Raw genomic sequence first — 9,152 nt, 5'->3', positions numbered from 1 at the left:
AATAAGGGGTCGATGGGGTGTGTGTGTGTGTGTTTGTGTGTATGTGTGTGTGTGTGTGTGTGTGTGTGTGTGTGTAAGCCAAGGGCTCTTCAGCCCTGTAATGGTGGTCATCCTCAGCTAACCCCGGCTTCTCATTTAGGGAATCTCCACGGTCACTTTCAGGTGTTTCTACAGCCCACATTTACAACATGCCGGCACGCCGCTTTACACACACACACACACATTATCATCATACACACTTCAGTAACAATTTACAACATTCACACTGCAATGCACATTGCAAATAGCTAACATAAAATGTAAGCATTTCAATGAATGGCAAAACAAAACAAAAATTGCAGACACACACACACACACACACACACACACACACACATTATCATCATACACACTTCAGTAACAATTTACAACATTCACACTGCAATGCACATTGCAAATAGCTAACATAAAATGTAAGCATTTCAATGAATGGCAAAACAAAACAAAAATTGCAGACACACACACACACAGTGGGACAGATGTACGTACATTTATTTCAGCGCCATGGCCAAACCGCAGAAAGCGCACGCGGCGCCTCTGCATTTTACGTGCTATTTTCATCAAACCTGTAGCTCATCGGGTTATCAACGCCTTTCTCCGCCTCCTACTGCAATTTGCACTGATCCCAACTGAACGGCATGCTTCAGTCACAAGTGCAGATGAACAGAGCTAACTGATGACAACATTAAAAGCAATCAAAAGCTTAGTGGTCATGAAATAATGCAATACATGACAAGATGATGTCACCAACCAGAGAGATGATGCAGAGCAGTATTTTACTCCACTGAATAAAATGCTCAAACTACTTGTGCCCATACAGTAGGCTTTAATAGCCACATCTAGCAGGTAGGAAAGTTTTTGATGACGTGGAAGTGAAAGTTAGACATTAGAAAGGCCAGTGAAAGTTAAGGTTGCTTCTGACATAGGTAGGGGGATTTGGGTCTTTTGACGTTTCGCTATTGTGTAGTAAATGAAAATGTAGCACATTCAAAGTCCTATGTTTGATATTGTGGTAAAAATACCATGAATGAATACACTGTATTTGAGTTGACTTGAATGTATCCCAAAAAGAAGAAGAGAGAGACTGTGTGTGTGTGTGTGTGTGTGTGTGTGTGCATGCGTGTTTGTGCGTGCGTGAGAGAGATGGTGGCAGCAGGTAATGAGTCTCCTTCCTGACACTCTAAATCAGCCCTGTGAAATGTAGCCTGTCACCTCCGCTCTGCACTCACGTGCTCTTCTCAGTGTGTGTGTGTGTGTGTGTGTGTATGACACAGAAAGAGAGAAACAAGAGGGAGAGTGAAAAAGCATAACTTATTCCTGTTAGCTTGATTAGCTAGTGTATGAGAGAATGTGAGCATAGATTTCATTCAACTTTGCGTGTGTGCGTGCGTGCGTGCGTGTGTGTGTGTGTGCGTGTGTTTATGAGTGAAAAGGAGCAAACACCCTGAGGAGGTCGGAGAGCCGTGTGTGTGTGTGTGTGTGTGTGTGTGTGTGTGAGAGAGAGAGAGAGAGAGAGAGAGAGCTACAGTAGATTTATTCTCCCTTTAAATGAGACCACAAGGGGCCAAGGAAAGCTTTAGAGATCACACACACACACACACACACACACACACACACACACACACACACACACACACACACACACACACACACACACACACAGACACACACTCACAGACACAGACACACAGACACTCACACACACACACACACTCACACACACACACACACACACACACACACACACACTCACAGACACAGACACACAGACACACACACAACTGAACTGCCCTAGTCAGCAGCAGATGAAATTCTGACAAAAAGTTTAAAAAATAGGTACCTTGGCGCATACACACACACACACACACACACACACACACACACACCAAAATTTTTCAAACCTTCTTTGCAATCTGACAAGAATATACATATAATCACACTCTATTCTATAAATACTCTCTCTCTCTCTCTGTTTCTTTCACACACACACACACACACTCACTCACTCCAGTGCGAATGCCAAGTAGGTCAAGGCTTAATGTTAACTAATGAATCCTGATTATGGCACATTCCCCAGCAGCGGTTGCAGGCCTCTCTGGGTCCCTGTAGGTCTACTTCTCTGTGGGTGTGTGTGTGTGTGTGTGTGTGTGTGTGTGTGTGTGTATGTGTGTGTGTGTGTGTCTGTATGTGTATGTGTGTATGTGTGTGTGTGTGTGTGTGTGTGTGTAGGTATATGTGTGTGTCTGTGCGTGTGTGTGTGTGTGTGTGTGCGTGCGTGTGTGTGTGTGTGTAGGTATATGTGTGTGTCTGTGTCTGTGTGTGTGTGTGTGTGTGTGTGTGTGTGTGTGTGTGTGTGTGTGTGTGTGTGTGTAGGTATATGTGTGTGTGTGTGTGTATATGTGTGTGTGTGTGTGTGTGTGTGTGTGTGTGTGTGTAGGTATATGTCTGTGTGTGTGTGTGTGTGTGTGTGTATGCGTATGCGTGTGTGTGTGCGTGCGTGTGTGTGTGTGTGTGTGTGTGTGTGGGGGTTGGCCTCCTAGTGCCTCTGTGGTTCTGGTCCTCTGTAGGGGTCAGTCCAACTCAGCGTCCCCAGCCAGAGGTGCAGTGGTGTGGGCAGAGGTGCAGAGGTGTGGGCAGAGGTGTGGGCAGAGGTGCAGAGGTGTGGGCAGAGGTGCAGAGGTTTGGGCAGAGGTGTGGGCAGAGGTGCAGAGGTGTGGGCAGAGGTGCAGAGGTGCAGATGTGTGGGCAGAGGTGCAGAGGTGTGGGCAGAGGTGCAGAGGTGTGGGCAGAGGTGTGGGCAGAGGTGTGGGCAGAGGTGTGGGCAGAGGTGCAGAGGTGTGGGCCGAGGTGCAGAGGTGTGGGCCGAGGTGCAGAGGTGTGGGCAGAGGTGCAGAGGTGTGGGCAGAGGTGCAGAGGTGTGGGCAGAGGTGCAGAGGTGTGGGCAGAGGTGTGGGCAGAGGTGCAGAGGTGTGGGCAGAGGTGCAGAGGTGTGGGCAGAGGTGCAGAGGTGCAGAGGTGTGGGCAGAGGTGCAGAGGTGCAGAGGTGTGGGCAGAGCAGCGTCCCCAGCCTGGGGGGCATTAGTGACAGATTTCATGATTAACACCACTGCACAGGCCAGGCCTACACACACATGACAGCCTGTGCTGCATACACACATCAAACCCTGTGGTGCATACACACACATCACAGCCTGTGCTGCATACACACACACACACACACACACACACATGCATACACACACACACACACACACACATGCATACACACACACACACACACACACGCATACACACACATCACAGCCTGTGCTGCATACACACACACACACACACACACACACACGCATACACACACACACATGCATACACACACACGCATACACACACATCAAACCCTGTGCTGTATACACACACATCAAACCCTGTACTACACACACATACACGTCAGACTCGGGCACAGTTAAAACCTACCAAGCAACATTTCTGTACGAATGTGTGTGTTACTCCTCTGTAAACTGCTCTTTAAACTCAGATGTGTTTAGTTCCACAGACTGTGTATCTGACTTTGGTTGGCCAGGACAGCAGGATGACATATGAAGATCACCCCATGACCTTGAGACCACTCCATGACCTTCACACTCCTCAACAACTGACCAGCAGGTCAGGAACCTTGGTTTTCACATGACAACCCAAACCAGGAGAGCAGCCAGGAACCCACGGTCAGAAACTACACAGGAAACTATACAGGAATGGTCATAAAACTGCACAGGAACCAATGGCTAAACTATACAGGAACTAATGGTCAGAAAATGGCCTAGGATTCCTATTTCTCTCTCTCTCATCTTCATTTTCCACACACTGATCTACACACACACACATTTGCACCAGCTTGTACAATTGTGCCTTATTTTCTCTCTCCTAGACCTATTTTTCTATAAATAAATTCAATGTTGATTTTTGAAATCATTTTCTCTTTGTCTCTTTTATGTTGCGACTAGTGCCAGTTAGAGCAAAGTGAGATTGCTCTAGCGGATCTGTTGTTCCTGCAAAACAGATCTGCAGCTCTCCACAGCAGGATTAGTCCTCAGGGAACCCTGGGATAACTCAGGCCTCCAGCGATGTCATTTCCTGTCTGACAGGAGGTAATTACCCTGTGCTGACAGCTCAGTAAATGGGCAGCATCTTGCCAATATGCTAATGATTGGCCGCTAACGCAGATGCTAATCATCAGCGACTGGAGGGAAGAGAGGAAAAGAGGAGAGGAGAAGAGAGGAAAAGAGGAGAGGAGAAGAGAGGAAAAGAGGAGAGGAGAAGAAAGGAAGGAAGGAAGAAGAGAAGAGAGAGTGGGGAGGAGAGGAGGTGAGAGGGAGAGAGAGAAGAGGAGGAGAAGAGGAGAGAGGAGAGGAGAAAAGAGAAAAAGAGGAGAGGAGGGGAGGGGAGGAGGTGAGAGGGAGAGAGAGAAGAGGTAGATCAGGGGAGGGAAGAGGACAGCAGAAGAGAGGAGAGGAGAGAGGAGGAGAAAAGAGAGGAGGAGGAGAGGAGATGAGGAGAAGGAGAGGAGGAGGAGAGAAGAGAGGAGGAGGAGAGGAGGAGAGAGGAGAGGAAAGAGGAGAGGAGAGGAGAGGGGAGAGTAGGAGAGAGGGGAGGAGAGGAGAGGAAGAGAGGAGAGGAGAAGAGGGGAGGAGAGGGGAGAGGAGGAGAGGGGAGTGGAGGAGAGGAGGGGAGTAGAGGGGAGAGGAGGAGAGAGGAGAGAGGAGAGGAGGGGAGGAGAGAGGAGGAGGAGGAGGAGGAGGAGGAGGAGGAGAGAGGAAAGGAGGGGAGGAGAGGGGAGAGGAGGAGAGGAGGGGAGGAGGAGGAGAGAAGACAGGAGAGAAGAGAGGAGAAGAGAGGAGAGGAGAGGAGGAGGGGAGGGATAGTAAATGGAGAAGAGGAGATGAATTCATAAACCAGAAAAAAGGGAAAAAGATTGAGTATTGGTGACGGTACACATATTCATACGTCTAAGAGACAATCCTCTCCAAACAATGTAAAACCATTTCACCACTTAACAGATCAAACACAGGGATTACGTGCGCACACACACACACACACACACACACACACACACACACACACACACACACACACACACACACTTGATAGCTGATCTTTGCATTCGGGGAGCACAGAGATGGCAAGGGCACGGATAAGAGAGGAGAATCAACACACACACACACACACACACACACACACACACAGAGAGAGAGAGAGAGAGAGAGAGAGAGAGCTGTAGATAAGGGAGGAGGGGGGGAGGAAGGGAAGGAAGACAGAGAGAGAGAGAGAGATTGAGGAGGGGGGGGGGGGTGTATCTGATAAGCCAGAGAAAGGAAGAAGGGAAGAATGGGAAAGGGTGATGAAAGAGATAGAGAGAAAATAGGAGGCAGGAAAGCAGGTGATAAGAGAAAGGTGGATAGGAGAGAGAGAGAGAGAGAGAATATGGAGGGCAGGGATCATGACAGAAAAGGGCTCGGGGGAAGGAGGGTGTTTCCTGTAAATGCTCTTGTGGTGTTAACAGGGGAAGGTATCACGCTCATTTGGAACAGCACGGGAGAGAACATCTGCTGTCAGGAGTGAATAGGCACATCCAAAATAAATCTCCTCGGCTTCAGGCCACCCGCTACCTGCTGTGAGTGTGTGTGCGCGTGTGATAGTGTGTGTGGCCAGTGGTGTGTGTGTGTGTGTGTGTGATGCAACGCTATTCCATAAGACTTTTCTCTTCTCACCATGAAATGTGTTACTATAATGTGTTATAATTTTAAATGCAAGTGTGTGTGTGTGTGTGTGTGTGTACCTGCTTCCACCTGTGTTTTATGTCCCCAACGTCGTCTTCCAGGCAGCGCTGCCACCATCGACTCAAAGGCACCTAATCCTAAACCTAACCCTAACCACCAAAATATTCCATCACTTGTCCCTCAGAGGGACACCTAACACTCCCAACTTTCACTCTCTCCCCCTCCAATTTGGGAACCCCACACTTCACAATTAGATAAGAAATTAGTTAGCACATTCACAGGGATAGGCAGCACTCAATTCCTTTCTCAGGCACCTCCCTCCCCCCACGACCTGTAACCTCACACTAGCAGAAAAACAGGCCATTTCACAACTCACAAACAATCCATTTATAGTAATCAAACCGGCGAGTCTTCAGCACAGTCTGAAATCCGCCGGTTAGGTCACCCTCTCACTCTTATCAACAACACTTCATTAACCATAAACAAAGTATATTTTTACAAGGACCAGACCACCCCCACCTCAACCTATTACCCTATCTCCTCCCAAAATTCACAAACCCCCACCACATTTGGATAATTCCCTCCTCAGGTTCCTCCTGGTCGCCCCATTGTTTCTGACTGCAACAGCACCACATACAACATATCCATCTATATTGACTCTCTTATTCAACCCTTTCCAACATATACCTCTGTAATTCTCAAGGATACATACTCACTTCCTCACCAGACTTCTTGACTCATGGTAGTCCCACACCACACTTCCACCTCTCATTTTAGGACGATAGCCTTCAACCAATATCAACACCCCCGGCTTGATTACAAGCAGTTCAAAACACTTTCAAAAAAATACCTGTGACCCCTCACAGACCGGACACTATCCTCCTGCAACTCTTAGAAATCTGTCTCACCTACAATGATTTTAATCCATGACAATAAACTTTACTTACAAGTACACGGGACTGCTATGGGTCAACGCTTTGCAATCTTCCCACGCTAAATATCTACATGAGTGAGTGGGAGCAGGTCACGCACAAGTGCCCCTTCAACCCACTTTTTACTTTCGTTTTCTGTATGACATCATTGAGCTTGGCCACACCTCTTGCTACAGGAAGTCAACACTTTTCAGACACTCTTTAAACTCACATCACCCATCCATCTCACTTAAGGACACAAGTGACCCACACCACCAAATTAATTTTTAGACACCACCATATTTTTCACACCCATTTCACCTACACATAAAACCTTCAGATCCAAAGTTTATTTTAAACCCACAGACACTCACTCACTTTTGCAATAAAATAATAATGCTTAGGTCCATAGTTAAATCACAAATCATCCACTTTCATCGCATCTGCTCCTTCCCCACAGACCTTCACCATGCCATACAACAACTCTTTCAAGCCTTCCGTAAGAGGCACTACTCTAAACGCCTCCGCCACATCAAACACTCTCTGACCCTACGGCCTTAGCTCCCCACCACCATACACCCCAAACACTTGCCCATCACCCACTCCCACACCAGGCCTTCCTTTTAACCCCAACCCGGACCCCAACCCTGACCCCAACCCCAACCCATTTCCTAACCCTAACACTGACTCTAACCCCAACCCTTTTCCTAACCCTAATCCCAACCTCCTTCCTTTAATCCCCAACTCTCCTGATTCCACTCCCATCTCCTGCCCCTTATCAGCACCTATTCACACTGAAACAACATTATACTGAATTCCAAACAACACACCCCACTTTCCAACACCACACACTCATTTAGACGCAATAAAACCTCAAAGACCTTCTCACACGCACCACCTTCACCCGCCACTTATAACCCCAACCCTTAAAGAAAACCTACATTTCACCCCTCACTTATTCATCACCAATATCCATAGTCACTGTTCTGCACCCACTAACCCTTTAAATTTAGACACTCCCAACTTAGTTTATGTTATCACCTGCACTCACTGTCACATGTTGTACATCGGGGAAACTGGACATACACTACGCACACGTACTAAAACAACATCTGCACAACATACACAAAAATACACTCAACACTTTCTACCTCGCTACACACTTCCAGACGCACACAACATCACACATTTGAGGGTTCATGGCCTTGAAGGGAATCCAGGCTGGACCTGATTACAGAGAAAAGAGCAGAAAGATTGTGGATTTTAAAACTTCAAACACTACATCCCAAAGGTTTTAATGAAAAAATTAAACTAAAGTTTTAAACCACTCTGTGTCTTTTTATCTCCTTTTTAACTTTTATTTTATTTGACTTTTAAATGGGAATAGAGGGGCGAGAACTGGCCAGTGCATAATAGTTAAAACAACTACCAACCGTACCACTTCCTAATCCCAACCCATGCTTCAACTATACGCCTCCAGGCAGCGCCAGTTTTGAAGACAAATGGGATGGGGCATAAAACACCAAGAAACGCCTACCTGTGTGCTTGCCTGTGTGTGTGTGTGTGTGTGTGCGTGTGCGTGTGCGTGCATGTGTGTGTGTGTGTGTATGTGTGTGTGTGTGTGCGTGTGTGTGTGTGTGTGTGTGTGTGCATGTGTGTGTGTGTGTGTGTGTGCATGTGTGTGTGTGTGTGTGTGTGCGTGTGTTGCTGCCAGTACCTATAAGTAACAGTAACACAGCTAGCGGTAGAGAGAGAAGGTGTGGGCCGTTAGTATCATGTGAGTTATTCTGCCTGATTTGGACTGACTGGAGACAAATGGGCTGAAGCTTGGTGTGTGTATTTTGTCCCACGCTGGCTGCCGTACGTCCTCCTCCATCTGGCAGTCTGGGTGTGACTCAGAAATATGGTCGTCAGCTCTGAGATAAACTGCCAGTGAGTGATGGTTGTGTGTGTGTGTGGGGGTCTGAGATCAAACACAGGGACATAGGAGAGTCCTGCCATCCCCCACCCCCCCACCCCACCCCTCAATGGTGGAATGGCTTCATTAGTCATTCATCACTCATCTCCAGGTCTCTCTCCTCCTCTCCCTCCTCCTCTCCTCCTCTCTCCTCTCCTCCTCTCCTCTCCTCCCTCCTCCTCTCCCTCCTCTCCTCTCTCCTCCTCTCCCTCCTCCCTCCTCCTCCTCTCCCCTCCTCCTCCTCTCCTCCTCTCCTCTCCTCCTCCCTCCTCCTCTCCTCTCCCTCTCCTCTCTCCTCCCTCCTCTCCTCTCTCCTCCCTCCTCCTCTCTCCTCTCCTCCTCTCCTCCTCCTCCTCCTCCTCTCCCTCCTCCTCCCTCCTCACCTCATCTCCTCTCCTCCCTCCTCTCCTCTCCTCTCCTCCTCTCCCTCTCCTTCTCCCCTCCTCTCCTCCTCTCCCTCTCCTCCCTCCTCTC

Source organism: Alosa alosa, chromosome 9 (genome assembly GCF_017589495.1).
Source record: "Alosa alosa isolate M-15738 ecotype Scorff River chromosome 9, AALO_Geno_1.1, whole genome shotgun sequence".
NCBI lineage: Eukaryota > Metazoa > Chordata > Actinopteri > Clupeiformes > Clupeidae > Alosa > Alosa alosa.
This window is presented reverse-complemented; position numbering follows the sequence as displayed.